Below are 16,477 nucleotides of genomic sequence, written 5' to 3'. Positions count from 1 at the left end.
AAGACAGTTTTATTTCTTCCTTTCTTCTGTATTCCTTCTATTTCTTTTTCATCCCCTATTTCACTAGCTAGCACTTCCAGAACAATGATGTTGAGAGCATCATATCAGAAGTGTTGAGAGAAGACATCCTTCCCTTGTTAGAGGAAAAGCATTCAGTCTTTTCACCATTAAGTATGATGCCAGCTGTTTTAAGCCATTCTAATAGTTGCATTTTTTAAATAGATGTCTTTTATCAGGTTCAGGTTTCCTTTTACAGCAAGTTTGCTGAGTTCATCATGAATGGATATTGAATTTCTTCAAATGCTTGTCCTGCAACTATTGAAATAACCATGTTGATTCCTCTACAGGCTATTAATATGTCAAATTACATTGAGTTTCAAATGTGGAACAATCCTTGCATCCCTTGGAAAACTCCACACTAGTCATCATGTATTACTCTTTTAATATATTACTGGATTCTATTAGCTAATGTTATGTTGAACATTTTTTCATCTATGTTCATGAGGGATACTGCTCTATAGTTTTCTAGTAATGTCTTTAACTGTTTGGGGTATTAAGTGGGTAGGCGCTGGCTTGACTCCTGGCTCTGCTCTCTTGAGCAATCATTCCTCTGAAAGTTAGTATACAAATGAAGGTTTGGGCCTCCACTTTGTCATCCTATACCTTCTAACTTCATCTCCATGGGTCTTCTAGAGAGCAGATATTAAAGACTGAGAATTTTCAGGTATTATATTCTACCATCAGAAAGAAGAGATAACGTTATCTCTTCCCCAATGTTTATGCTGTTTATTTTCTTATCTTATTGATTCTGTTGAAACATCCACAACACCAAAAAATAATTGTGATAACAGTCACGACTGTCTTTTATTGTACTTTAATTAAAAAACAGCCTTATCTCATAACTTGACTGTTTACAGTATTTTTTTTATTTCCACAAATAGTTTAACATGTTGAAGTAATTTCCTTATATTCCTATGTTACTTTTATTTTTTAATTAGGAGTGGCTGTTGAATTTTACCAAATATTTTCTCAACACCTACTGATATGATCATAAGGTTTATTGACAGGTTCCTGACAAAGAACTATTCTTCAAATCTTAAAGCCTAGCACACTATTCTTTTGACCCACTGGTGAATTCTATTTGCTAATATTTTCCTATGGATTTTAATATCTGCATTCATATATGAGACTGAGGTATAGTTTTCCTTTTTGTACAAAACTAGCATTTAGTTTTAAGATTATACAGCTTCATGAAATTAACTGGGATTAAACAGTTTAACATTGGAACAGCTTGTCAATTAAAGGCTGTTTAGAAATCAAGCTCTGAATCTACTTTCTCCTGATGTGTTTTTTCTCTTTTTAAATTACAAAAATATTCAGGCATAAACAAAAAGGTGTAACAACCAGCTTTGTTTAATTTTTAACATTTTGCCAAATTTGCTTCCATTTTAACAAGACATTATAGAATTAAAGACCTCTACATATTACTCCTTGATTCAATACCTTTCCTTTCCCTCCCAGAAGTAACCACTGCTTGAGTTAGGTTTTTAATCCATGAAAGTTTTTAGAAGTTTTAATTATATCCTTGTATCCATAAGCAATATAGTTTTACACATGTTAAAACATATAGGTGGGTTATCACATGCTATGTGTCCTTCTGCAAATTACTTTGCTCAATGTTTTTATATTTATGTACTGTGATATGTATAATTTGAGCTTATTCATTTTAACTATTATACAGGATCTCATTAGACAGTACTACCACACTGATAAATAAAGTTATCCATTCAACCCATTGATGGGCATTTGGATTGATCAAAGTTTACTTTATTATAAACAATTTTGCATTGCATATTCTTGGGATGGCTCCTTGCCCTGGTATTGTGACAGTCACTTAGTTGTGTCCGACTCTTTGTGACCCCATGGACTATACAGTCCATGAAATTCTCCAGGCCTGAATACTGGAGTGTGTAGCCTTTCCCTTCTCCAGGGGATCTTCCCAACCCAGGAACTGAACCAGGGCCTCCTGCATTGCAGGTGGATTCTTTACCAGCTGAGCTACCAGGTATTAAGTGAGGGGCGGGGGGAAGAGCTTAAATCCCCTCTCTAAATCATCTTAATACCTAGCCTACTTTTCTTCTTTTTCTCCTAATTTTGATTAGGAGTAATCTATTAAGATTTAAAATTAAATCTGTTATCAATTAAATCTGTGTTATCATTGTGAAAAATAGAATCTAGACAGTAGGTATTATGAATGTTCTAAGATTTTTAACTTTGTTCTAGATTTGAAATGTTTCACAAGAAAATGCTAGAAAAATTTATTGTCAAATGTACACGTAACATTCTCTTATCATTCTTTTACTCTTCCATAGCTGGCTATGTTGCATTTCTCATTTCTTCGCTCATATATTTTTACCCTCATATTTTCCTTCATCAGGTTCATTAATCCCTTTTCAGAGAGTAAAAAAATTTAGAATTTATCATATTTTATATGTATAATTTTTATTAATTTCAATTATCTTATATTAACTCCCTCTTTCTCTTTTTTGCTTTCTTTCAGTGTTACTTCTCTAATGGCTTAAGATAGGTACTAAATTCCTTCTAGTTATTGTTCATTAATAATGAAGGCATTGTAGTGATAAATTTTCTTCTGGGTGTAGCTTTTGCAATGACTCACAAATTTTGTTGCAAATACCTTCGTTTTCATTGCTTTCTAGGTAGTTCATACTTTCAGTTTTATTTCCTCCTTGACCTAAATTTTATATAGGACTGTGATTTCTGATCTCCAGTTAGTTAAGAATCTTCTTGTTACTTGTTTCATTATTTATTTCTAATTTTGAGTGATGCAGAATATAAAATCTCTTTTCTTTTAACATACGGTTTTCTTTGAGCCATATATTTAACCAATTTTTTAGTAGCTTGTAGACTATAAAAATGTGTATTTCCTATTTGGAGGATATTTAAGGTCAAATGGAGTTTATGGATGATATTATTCAGTTCCTATTTATTCACTTTTGTCTGCTTGATCTGCCCTGTTCTGAAAGAAGTGTATGAAATTTCCTACTACAGTTATTCATTTATCCATTTTCCTTTCATCTATTTGATGTTCTGAATTTAAAATATTAACCAGAATATTTTTGGTGCCTACAAGTCTTTATCAATGGTATTTATCTTCTTAAACTATGAAGCAAATAACTTCATAATAAACAGGTATTTCTGTTTAATGCTTTAATTTTACTTTCTTTCTTCTGAGATAGATATTAATATTGGTTGGTACTCCTCCTGCTTTCTCTTTGCTGGTTTATAGCTTCACCTTAACTTTGCTTTATCATTGTTTTAAGTATTTTTTCTAGTAAACAATACACGTGGGTTTTGTCTTTTAATCCCATCTGAAAATGTGAGTTTTTTAACAAACAAGTATAATATGTCCACATTTGATACAGTAAAAGATATATTTCATTTTACTCCTTCCATTTTATTCTAAGTTATTTATCTTAATTTGCTGCTTCCTTTTATTCCTGTTAACTTAAAAGTATTTTATATTGTTTCTCCTTTTTACTAGTGGTTAGCTTCCTTTTCCTGACATTCAAAATCAAACACTAATAAACTAATTCAGCAAAGTAGCACGATACAAAATCAACACTCAAAAATAAACTGTGAAGGCAATGGCACCCCACTCCAGTACTCTTGCCTGGAAAATCCCATGGATGGAGGAGCCTGGTAGGTAGCAGTCCATGGGGTCGCTAAGAGTCGGACATGACTGAGCGACTTCACTTTCACTTTTCACTTTCATGCATTGGAAAAGGAAATGGCAACCCACCCCAGTGTTCTTGACTGGAGAATCCCAGGGACGGGGGAGCCTGGTGGGCTGCCATCTATGGGGTCACACAGAGTCGGACACGATTGAAGCGACTTAGCAGCAGCAGCAGAATTTAAAAGGATATCTTGCATAAATAAAGTTAGGAACCCCAAGGGGGATAGTATTCATGTAATGATAAATAAATTTACCCTAATGAAAAAGGAAAAGTTGTTTCTATACACTAAAATAAATAATTCTAAAAGAAAATTAAGAAAACAATTCCATTCATCACATCAAAAAGAATAAAATATGTAGGAAGAAACGTATCTAAGGAGGCAAAAAGACTTCTATCACTTAAAACTACAAAACACTGTTAAAATTACAGAAGGCACAAACAAATAGAAATACATCCCATATTTATAGATTGAAAATCCTAATACTGTTAAATGTCAATACCAAAAGAGATCTGCAAATTCAATGTAATCCGTCAAAATCCCATATTTTTGCATAAATTTTAAAAAATGCTAAAATCCATATGGAATCTCAAAAGTGAAAGTGAAACCGCTCAGTCGTGTCCGACTCTTTGAGACCTCATGGTCTGTAGCTTACCAGGCTCCTCCCTCCATGGGATTCTCCAGGCAAGAGTACTGGAGTGGGTTGCCATTTCCTTCTCCAGGGGATCTTCCTGACTCAGGGATCAAACCCGGGTCTCGCACATTCCAGGCAGATGCTTTAACCTCTGAGCCACCAGGGAAGCCCCTCAAATACACAAAAAGATCTTGAAAAAAGGAACAAAGTTGGACTTCTGGACTTCAAAACTTACTACAAAGCTACAATAATCAAAATACTGTGATACTGGTACAAAGACAGACATAAAGATCAGTGGAACAGACTACAGAGCTAGAAATAATCCCTTGTATAGTCAAATAGATAATTTTCGACAAGGGTATCAAGATTATTCAATGAAGAAAGGATTGTCCCTTTACAAAAAGTTGGGGAAATTGAGTATCCATGTGCAAAATAATGAAGAACTTATAAAAACATAGTAGCACAGTGGTTAACCTTACTTTACACCACATACAAAAATGAACTCAAAATGCATCAAAAACATAAGAGCTAAAACTTTCAGAAGAAAACATAGGGGGGAAATCTTCATGACACTGGGTTTCACAATGAATTTCTAAGGCAAAAGCACGTAGGCAACAACAGGGAAAAAAATAGATAAACTGAACTTAAAAACTTTCGTGTATCAAACGCACTATTAAGAGTATAAAAAGGCAATCCATAGAATGGGAGAAAATATTTGCAACTCACATATCTGGCAAAGGATTAATACTCAGAATATATAAAGAACTCTATCTCTCAACAACAATAACTCAATTCAAAAATTGGCAAAGGACTTGAATAGGTATTTTTCCAAAACAGAAATACAAATGGTAAATAAGCACAAAAAAGAGGCTCAACATCTCTAGTCACTGGAAAAATGCAGATCAAATCCATAATGAGATGCCACTTCACACACATAGGATGGCTATTTAAAAAGCACACACGCAATATTGGCAAAGATGTGGAGTAAATAGAACCCTTATGCATTGCTGGTGGAAACGTAAAATGAACACTATGGAAAACAATATGGCAATTCCTAAAAAAGTGAACACAGAATTGTCATAGGATACAGCAATTCCACCTTCTAGGTATATACCAAAAAGAACTGAAAACAGAGACTTGAGCAGATACTTGTACAGTAATATTCATAGCAATGTTATTCACAATAGCCAAAAGGTGGACACAATACAAATGCCCATCAATGGATGAATGGACAAAACAAGTGTGGTATATACATACAAGTTCTTAAAAAGGAATAAAATTCTTAAACATGCTACAACGTGGACAAATCTTAAAAACATTACACTAAGTGATGTAACTCAGACACAAAAGAACAAATATTGTATGATTCCACTTAAATGAGATACCTAGAATAGACAAATTATTAATAGAGACAGAAAGTAAAATAGTAGTTACCAGGGGCTGGGAAGAGTGGGGAATGGGAAGTTATTGTTTAGTGGGTTTCAGTTTGGGATGATGAAAAAGTTCTGGAGATGGGTGGTAGTGAGGGTGAATGTACTTAATGCCACTGAATTGTACACTTAAAATAATTAAAATGGTAAATTTTATGTTATTTACATTTTGTCACAATAAAAATTTATTTTAAAAAAGAGTTAAGGAACTCATATAGTATTTGTCTTTCTCTGACTTATCTCACCTAGCATAATATCTCACCTAGCATAATGTCTTCAAGGTCTTTCCATGTTGTCACAAATGGCAGGATTTCCTTCTTTCTTGAGGCTGAATAATATTCCACTGTATACATATATACATCACATCTACTTCACCCAATCTTCTGTTGACAGACACTTTGACAGACACTTAGGTTGTTTCCATATCTTGGCTACTGTAAATGCTGCAATGAACATGGGTATGCAGATATCCCTTCAAATTACAAATACCATATGACACCATTTATATGTGGTATCTAAAATCTGAACTTGTAAAAACAGAGAGTAGAATAGTGGTTACCAGGTACTAAGGGTAGGGGAATGTAATTTCAGGGTACAAACTTAACAGAGAAGGAAGTTCTGGAGATCTAACCAGCAGTGATTATAGTCAACAATATTGTATGTTTGGGACTCCCCTGGTGGTCCAGGGATTAAGAATTCACCTTTCATGCAAGGGACAGAGACAATCCCTGTAGGGTCAGGGAACTAAGATCCCACTTGCCGGGGCAACTAAGCCCACTCGACACAACTAGAGAAGCCTGCAAACCGCAACGAACAGCCTGTATGCCACAGCTAAGACTCAACAGACCCCAAAAATAAATAAATTAAAAAACAATACTGTATAGTAAACTTCAAAGTTGCTAATAGACTAAATCTCGGCTGTTTTCAACACAAAAAAGAAATAACTATGTAACATGCATGATAAAGGTATTAACTAATGTTACTATAGTAATCATATTGCAGTATATAAATGTATCAAACCAACAGTGGGTTGTTATACCTTAAATTTACACAGCATATCTCAATTTTTTTAAGCCTAAAAAAAAAGAGTTAAGGAACTCAAAGAACAAAAGCAAGGAATAACAAATTTAGAAGACAGCTGAAAACAAGTAAAGTGTTTATGCTTTTCTATCTAATCTAAAATGACTAATAAATTCTAAACGTCCCTGAAATTGGCTAGGAGTCATCCTCTCATGACAGATCAGTAGATATGCTCTGAAGAATAACGAATAGATTTTGATGCTTTCTGATTAAATTAGCAGAAAACAAGTCTTTCATCTACCAAATCAAATTACTGTACCTTTTGATCCTAGTCAGCATTAAAAGTAAACAACTTTACAAAATTACAACTGCTGTCCCAGAAATATTGCTGGAAGTCCACTAAAAAAGGTATGGCCAAGACCTTCAAAGGTCCACTTCTAATTCAGTGAGAGGAAAATAAACCTGTCAAACTAGCACCAAAATCCAGAGGAAAGTTTTCAGCTACTATAGTAATCTTAAAACACAGACAGATTGATACATGTAGACACACACACACATACTCTATTGTATTGATGATAACCACTTTTATAAGTTAATTGTAATATATCGCCAATGAGTAGAGTTCATACTAAGAAATGAATAAGGATCTAGAAGGCAAACTGCGATAGCTAATGGAGATGACACAGTCAGAAACCAGAAAAATTATAGTCTATAAAAATGATCCCTAAATCTACTGTCTCTAAGCAGTAAGGTCACAAAAAGTATCAAATATCAATTTTCAGTGTTATAAATATTAGTTTATATGGCTGATAAATATAATAGAGGTCAAATACAAATTTACCAAATAGATTTCAACTATTCCATACTTCTTTCAAAAGAAATACTGTCCTGTTATGAATGTTAACTAAACACATTATTATAATATATGGAATGCTAAAAATGTACACAAAATCTTTCCTGAGACAAGGCACAATATCAACACGATTAACCTGCATATGTATTTATTCAAGATAAGAAGCATTTAGTTTCCAAAAGGTAAACTATGGCCTTATCAGCTATGTCTCTTAATGCAAACACCAACAATGAACTACAGAACCAGGTCAGAGGCTATATGAATCTGTTTCTGCAAACATGAAAGAAGGAAGAAGAAATCATTAACATTGTTACAAAAGCTGTATTATAACTTGTTCAATTAAAGATGAATGCTATGAAGGCTTCAAAATGGTTCTTAAATATCAATGAATATTCTGAATAAATACAAAATCACTAAGTATTTTATCACTAACATTTACTGAATACTCAAATAGGTACCTCATGCTTTATAAGCATTATCTCTAATTCTCAACATTTTATTTCTCAAGTTGAACAGTAGGTACACAATTTCCACCATATTATTCTTTATTCAGATATCAGAAACATCTATTATACTTTTCTTTTTTAAAAAAAAAAGTGAAAAAGTAAAGCTCCAAAATGCTAAACTACTTAGCTTACCCACAGTACCTAGCTAGCACAGATAAACTGGAACTTAGGTCTGCTATATTATGAATTCTAAGCACTTCCTAGTTCAAAGCTCTGTCCCTCAGAAACAATATTCACAGTAATGACTACAGACACCTCATTCACAAACCACTTTCCATGAAGAGATATGTGTAGCACCTTAGAACTAAAACTAAATGAAACAAACACACACTAGGGTAATTATAATTTGTAGATGGTAACATCCGAGTATTAATCAAGAAATCAGAATATAAACAAAGAAATCAGCATATAATAATCACAGTTTGGCCATAAGAGCATATTAAAGCTTTTAGACAGCAATGGTATGTATCAATACCTAAACGAAAGTGCTCATCAATGGTGGTCAAAATAAGATATAGAAAGAGAGATGAAACGCAGACATAGCCAGGTTCACTTGTCTTCCAGTACCACTGAACACAGAGGATTCTTCATCCAGTTAGGACCTGAACATCCAGTTCATTTGGTCAGTATACTGCCTTAGCAGACACACAGGAACATCTAGTTCCTTTGTTCTGACTCTATACTAGCTTCTGATTATAATTTACCTTCCCATGTATCTAACCTGCAGACCATTAGAGCATATGGCCTAACAACTATATCAGGTTAAATGAATTCATTAATTTGTTCTAAACTAATAAATTTCTGTCCTAGATCTAAGCATTTGAGTTAGCACTAGTCAGTCTCCTCAACGTGTCTAACCACCTCTGGACACTGACGAAAGGTGAAGTCCAGATATTGAACCAGGGCAACCCAACCATGAAACTGTTCCTCAGAATCCCCAAGCCAGAGAATGTCCTTAAATGAAACCATTAACTAGTACCCCTTGAGCTTGAGCAGTTAGTTTAATGTTAAGAACATTATTTTACAGGAATGATGATTTCTCAGTAGAGTCTCTGATGCAGGTCTTGATGTCAAAAATTAAGTTCTTAGGGAGAGGGAATCTTAAAATGCCCATTTAAGAAATAATTTCTTGTAAAATGGCTGAAAACATGAAAGAGTGAACTGTTCAAATAACTAATGAGGAGGAAATTCTTAAATCATCTATGTAAGTGTTATATGCAGGTACTTATATACCTAATACAATGGCATCCCACTCCAGTACTCTTGCCTGGAAAATCCCATGGACAGAGGAGCCTGGAAGGCTGCAGTCCACGGGGTCGTTGAGGGTTGGACAAGACTGAGCGACTTCACTTTCACTTTTCATTTTCATGCATTGGAGAAGGAAATGGCAACCCACTCCAGTGTTCTTGCCTGGAGAATCCCAGGGACGGGGAAGCCTGTCATCTATGGGGTCACACAGAGTTGGACACGACTGAAGTGACTCAGCAATAGCAATAGCAATATACCTAATACTAGGACCCTGATGCTGGGAAAGATTAAAGGTAGGAGAAGGGGACGACAAAGGATGAGATGGTTGGATGGCATCACTGATTCAGTGGACATGAATTTGAGCAAGCTCCAGAAGCTGGTGATAGACAGGGAAGCCTGGTGTGCTGTAGTCCATGGGATCACAGAGTCGGACAGGACTGAGCGACTGAACTGACAAGTGTTATATATATACAATTAATAGAATATAAATCCCTGCTCTATCCCTTTGGGCAAGTTACTTAATGTATCTAAACCTCACTTCTACCACCTGAAAAGTAATCATTCCTACCTCTTTTAACTATTGCAAGATTAAATAAAATATTCAAATTAAGTACCTGCATAAGTGCTCAATTAATGTATTAATTTTGATAAATGCAAAAGTGTACAATACCATTATTAGTAACTTAAGATAAGTTCCTCAAACCACAAATTACCTGTTGGGTTTTCAGAACCCAACTGTTATATTTAGGAAGAGTCCACATAAAACTAAAAGGTAATTTCAATTAATAAATGGAGGAGAGTGGAAAATAGAAAATCACCATTAGAACACCAGAGTTAATACTTATTACAGGCAAAATATACTAATGGATGCCAAAAAAAAGGGAAAGTTTGAGGAGAAACAGATATTTGCATAGGCTCAAAGTATCTACTCCTAAGATCTTTATTTATAAATATGTACAAAGGGAAAATATTAATTTATAATAGAGAATACCTATCAGACATCACCCTAACCAAATGATGATGGTTATCATAACCAGTAATCCATACATCATATATACCCTGCTATGATGCACTGAGAATGGAGCATCATTTCTATGGTATTCTTGCCAAAACTCATAAGCCTAAAGCTAATCATATAAAAACATAAGACAAACCCAAATTAAGGAATACTCTTCCCTGACGGCTCAGATGGTGAAGAATCTGCCTGCAATGCAGGAGACACAGGTTCAATCCCTGGGTTGGGAAGATCCCCTGGAGAAGGGAATGGCTACCCACTCTAGTATTCTTGCCTGGAGAATTCCATGGACAGAGGAGCCTGGCAGGTTATAGTGGGATTGCAAAGAGTTGGACCCAACTGAGTGACTAACAATTTCACTTTCTACAAACTAACTGAGCAATACTCATTAAAAGTTTAAGATCATGAAAAAAAACAAAAAAAAGTTCAAAATCATGAAAAACATGCCAAGATGGAAGAATTGCCACAGATTAGAAGAGACTAAACATCTATTTCTGCTTTATTGACTATGCCAAAGCCTTTCACTGTGTGGATCACAATACACTGTGGAAAATTCTGAAAGAGATGGGAATACCAGACCACCTGACCTGCCTCTTGAGAAACCTATATGCAGGTCAGGAAGCAACAGTTAGAACTGGACATGGAACAACAGACTGGTTCCAAGTAGGAAAAGGAGGAAGTCAAGGCTGTATATTGTCACCCTGCTTATTTAACGTATATGCAGAGTACATCATGAGAAATGCTGGGTTGGAAGAAGCACAAGCTGGAATCAAGATTGCCAGGAGAAAGATCAATAACCTCAGATATGCAGATGACACCACCCTTATGGTAGAAAGTGAAGAGGAATTAAAAAGCCTCTTGGTGAAAGTGAAAGAGGAGAGTGGAAAAGTTGGCTTAAAGCTCAACATTCAGAAAACTAAGATCATGGCATCCAGTCCCATCACTTCATGGGAAATAGATGGAGAAACAGTGGAAACAGTGGCATACTTTATTTTTCTGGGCTCCAAAATCACTGCAGATGGTGACTGCAGCCATGAAATTAAAAGATGCTTACACCTTGGAAGGAAAGTTATGACCAACCTAGATAGCATATTAAAAAGCAGAGACATTACTTTATCAACAAACGTCTGCCTAGTCAAGGCTATGGCTTTTCCAGTAGTCATGTATGGATGTGAGAGTTGGACTATAAAGAAAGCTGAGCGCCAAAGAATTGAAGCTTTTGAATGGTGGTGTTGGAGAAAACTCTTGAGAGTCCCTTGGACTTCAAGGAGATCCAACCAATCCATCCTAAAGGAAATCAGTCCTCAGTGTTCATTGGAAGGACTGATGCGAAGAGCTGACTCATTTGAAAAGACCCTGATGCTGGGAAAGATTGAGGGCAGGAGAAGGGGACGACAGAGGATGAGATGGTTAGATGGCATCACCGACTCAATAGACATGAGTTTGAGTAAACTCCAGGAGTTGGTGATGGACAGGGAGGCCTGGCGTGCTGCAGTCTATGGGGTTGCAAAGAGTTAGACATGACTGAGCAACTGAACTGAACTGAGAAGAGACTAAAGGGACGTAACAACTACATGCCATGTGGAATCCTGATCTGGAAAAAAAGAACACCAGAAGGAAAACTGGAGAAATTCAAACAAGTTTTATATTTTAGTTAACAGTATTGAACTAATAATAATTTCCTACAGTTTTGGTAACTGTTCTCTGGTTGAAATATTAGCATAAGAAGAAACTGAGTGAAGGACATAGAGGAATTTCTATACTATCTTTGTAACTATTCTGTTAATAGCAAATTATCTCAAAATAAAAAAGAAAACTAATTAGTAAAGGAAAAACTAATTGGTAAATAGGATCCCTGTTTCTTGCTATTTCCAACCCTATCACTTCTTTCAAACAAATCTATATTTAACAGCTCTTTCATCTTTTCACTAATTTCAATCTCCAAGCCTTCTTCTTACTGATTATAAATTCCCTCAACTATATAAGCTTTTATGAAAATGGAGCCTGAATCTGCTTTTTCTCCCCATTATGTCCCTAGCACTTAGCATAACTCTGATACATTGTAGGTACTGAGCATTTACTTGTTGAATGAATGAATGAACAATGAATGAATGACAGCTGTTTTCTCTGTATTCATTTCCTGTTGCTGCTATAACAAATTACTACAAATTTAGTGGCTTAAAACAACACAAATTTATTATCTTCCAGTTGTGGAGATCAAAAGTCCAAATGAGTCTCACTCAATTAAAATCAAGGTGTTGTCAAGGCTGTGTTTCTTCTGTGTGCTCTAGGAAGAAACTGCTTGCCTCTTCCAACTTTTAGAGATTGCCCACATTCCCATCACTCCAACCTCAGCTTCCAGTGTCAGATCTCCTTCTGACTAATGAGCATCCTTCTTCTCAAAAGCACCCTTGTGATTATACTGGGTCCACCCAGATATTCCAGGATAATCTACCTATCAGAAGATCTTAAATTTAATTGTACCTGCAAAATCCATTAGGTAACATTTATAGGGATTCCCAGGTAGCTCAAGAGTTGGACACAACTGAGCGACTGCAGTTTCACTTTTCACTTCCATGCATTGGAGAAGGAAATGACAACCCATTCCAGTGTTCTTGCCCTGAGAATCCCAGGAACAGGGGAGCCTGGTGGGCTGCCGTCTACGGGTTCACACAGAGTCGGACACGACTGAAGTGACTTAGCAGCAGCAGCAGCAGCCAGGTAGCTCAGTGGTAAAGAATCTGCCTGCCAATGCAGGAGACAGATTCGATCCCTGGGTCAGGAAGATTCCCTGGAGAAGGAAATGGCAATCCACTCCAGTACAAGTAAACTTACAATGTGGAAAACGTAAAATTCTTGTTTCTATAGAGGAGGAAATGGAATACATCAGATTATTTTTATGGCATTTAGTGCTCTCATGTAGATTTAGATCTTCTCCCTACCTTCCACAACACTGAAAGGCCTCTCCTCTCCATCATTCTGTGTCTCTTTTTATATGGCTACTTCATTGCCATAACTGTCTACTCTCCAACTTAGTTTGCCAGCTTTACTTTAGTCCAGTATTTTTGGAAAATATTACAGTTGCATATTCTCTCCTCTTATTCAAAGTTCTTCAAAGTTAGAGAATGCCTTCTACTGCTTTTGAATAATCCCAAGACTCTCTAGAACAGTTCTCTTCTTAGACTAGAATCCATTAAATGCTGTTGTTGGGGAGATAAGAATCTATCATGTTTTTAATACTTCTGAAAAATGAGATTCCTTTGCTTCCCTTGGTAACACATACCAAGGTCTATCAGCATCAGGAAATTTGCTTGGGAAATCCCATGGACAGAGGAGCCTGGCAAGTTACATTCCATGGGGTCACAAAAGAGTCAGAAACAACTTAGTAACTAAACCACCACCACCAATATATTTATAGGTTCTAGGGATTAGGACATGGACATCTTTGGAGTGTACAACTATATGTATCAATTTGTTATCTAACAAGCAGATAGTTACCTCAAAACTAACTAACTAATTGAACTGGGAAAATTAATTATATTTCTCAGACCAAGTCTGTCTCCTGCTACTCTCACAACCTCTGTCATTTCATGAAAACATCTGCCTTTGGTTTATAGCTTTTTTTTTCAAGTCTTTATTAAATTTGTTACAATACTGCTTCTGTTTCATGTTTTGGTTTTTTGGCCATGAAGCATGTGGGATCTTAGCTCCCTGACCAAGGATTGAATCTGTACCCCTGGCACTAGAAGGCCAAGTCTTAACAACTGTACTGCCAGGGAAATCAGAGCATTAACTATATTTAAGTAATTTGTATTCTTCCTCCATTTGATGTAATTATTCTTTGCCTATGACAGTATTCCACTTTGAGGGCTGAGCCCAAAGAAAACAGTGGGAAATTAAAATCAAATAACACTATTCAGGGTATGCATATATGTAATGAAGCATCTTCTTGATAGCTCTAACAGAATCTAGAAACACTTCCAAAAGGGTCATAACAAAAATATTTTAAGAGCAAAAGTATCCCAGTATGAATACTTTGGACAACAATATTTATTCAGAAACAAATTCTAGCATATATTTTAAAATTATCTTTTCCTCTATTGGAAATTCAGGTATTTTCACACTATTTTCTAATTTCACAATTAAATGTAGGGCTGCCTAAAAATATACTTCTCCCCAAAGTGTTTTTGATAAATGAAAATAAAACAGAAACAAGTTTCTCCAAAATTTTGATAGATACTTCAAGCATGGAAGTATAGATCTTTAAACTGTTACTTCTACTGCATTGCTTGGAATATATTCACTACTATAATCAAAGTGTATTAGAATGCTCACTCAACATGTCAACCTGCTATAGTCAACTATGTCTTTTTTCTAATCTTTCTTTTCAGTAGCATTTTTAAAAGTTCAGTTCAGAGACTATAGCTGACTTGTTAGAGGTCTAGTTGTTAGATCTACTTAAAGATGGCCTGTTTAATTACCTTGAAAAGCACGTAATCACAGAATTGATCCCACAGTGAAGCTTATTATAAGCAAATATATTTAGAAACAGTCAAATAACAAAATTCATATATCTATGTGATTCCTCTGATTGGAAAATAGCCCCATTATATGAAAACTCAGTTCCATCAAGAAAACAAATGGCATACTAGTGAAAGTAAAGCAGAAGCTGGTTGTGTTCCCATGTGTAAAAGCAAAGTGCTACTGATTTTTCAAGCTGACAGTGGAGAAAACGATTACAAACCCGTGTGACCGACTCCTCCTAAAACTTACTAAACAGGGCTTTCAGTAACATCTGACCAGGTCTTTCAACATCATGAACTGCTGCTAAGTCACTTCAGTTGTGTCCGACTCTGTGTGATCCCATAGACGGCAGCCCACCAGCCTCCCCCGTCCTTGGGATTCTCCAGGCAAGAACACTGGAGTGGGTTGCCATTTCCTTCTCCAGTGCATGAAAGTGAAAAGTGAAAGTGAAGTTGCTCAGTTGTGTCCGACCCTCAGCGACCCCATGGACTGCAGCCCACCAGGCTCCTCCGTCCATGCGATTTTCCAGGCAAGAGTACTGGAGTGGGGTGCCATTGCCTTCTCTGCATCATGAACTAAAGTCTTCTAAATAAAACGTATGACTGACAGCCCTCACTCACAGTAAATTACCAATTTATCAAGTAATTACCAAGTAATCTACAAATTGTTTACAAAGAACAATAGATCAAAGTCTTTCCACTAATGCATTAAAAAATCAAATTATGGAAGAGAAAAAAATAAATCAAATTACGGAAACCATAAAATATGACAAACTGTTGAAATGCAGGTATTTATGGCCAAATCCTAAATCTGACACACATCATCAAAGGGTTTGTCTGTTTTTAACATCCTCAAAGTCAAACATCAGCAGTACAATCTATATATCCTGATTCTTGCACTGCCCTAAAGTCAATGTATTCTAAATAAATGGGTATGAGGTTTTTAAGAATTGCTGGACAAGGCTCAAGTATCTACCATAGGGGGAAATACCATCAAGAGAAAAAGGTATAAAAGTCTTTTCTGAGCTATGAATTTCAAATCAAACATGAAAAAGTAAAATTTTAAAAAGGAAAATAATTCATATTTCAGGGGAGAAGATTAAGAGGTGGTATGTATGCAATAAAAATATAGCTTACATATTTTAATGATGTTAATAAATAGAAAATACATATCAAGTTAATAAAACAAAAGTATAGACACTCAAATTTTATATATTATACATACACACCTATGCTAAGTCACGTCAGTCGTGTCCGACTCTGTGTGACCCCATAGACGGCACCCAACAGGCTCCTCTGTCCCTGGGATTCTCCAGGCAAGAATACTAGAGTGGGCTGCCATTTCCTTCTCCAAGGAAAGAATATAGAATAATTTAAACTGTTCACTGGGATATTTTTCAACAAAATTGCTTAATTACATAATAAAGAGTAAGATTTTACTGAAAAAAATATGAGAAATTGTACATTACAAATTACATAGTACTTACAGGAAAGT

General features: G+C 35.6%; 1 protein-coding gene and 1 non-coding gene across 2 annotated transcripts in view; one reads left to right on the top strand and one right to left on the bottom strand.

Moving 5' to 3' along the window:
* WNK3 (WNK lysine deficient protein kinase 3) overlaps nt 1-16,477 on the bottom strand; it is a 188,214-nt gene that overhangs the window by 146,338 nt on the left and 25,399 nt on the right.
* LOC138986553 (small nucleolar RNA SNORD52) lies at nt 9,222-9,283 on the top strand. Its single transcript, XR_011463366.1, has one exon. It is a non-coding gene; the product is annotated as a small nucleolar RNA SNORD52 (small nucleolar RNA).

Source organism: Bos mutus, chromosome X (genome assembly GCF_027580195.1).
Source record: "Bos mutus isolate GX-2022 chromosome X, NWIPB_WYAK_1.1, whole genome shotgun sequence".
Classification (NCBI taxonomy): Eukaryota; Metazoa; Chordata; class Mammalia; order Artiodactyla; family Bovidae; genus Bos; species Bos mutus.
This window is presented reverse-complemented; position numbering and strand designations above follow the sequence as displayed.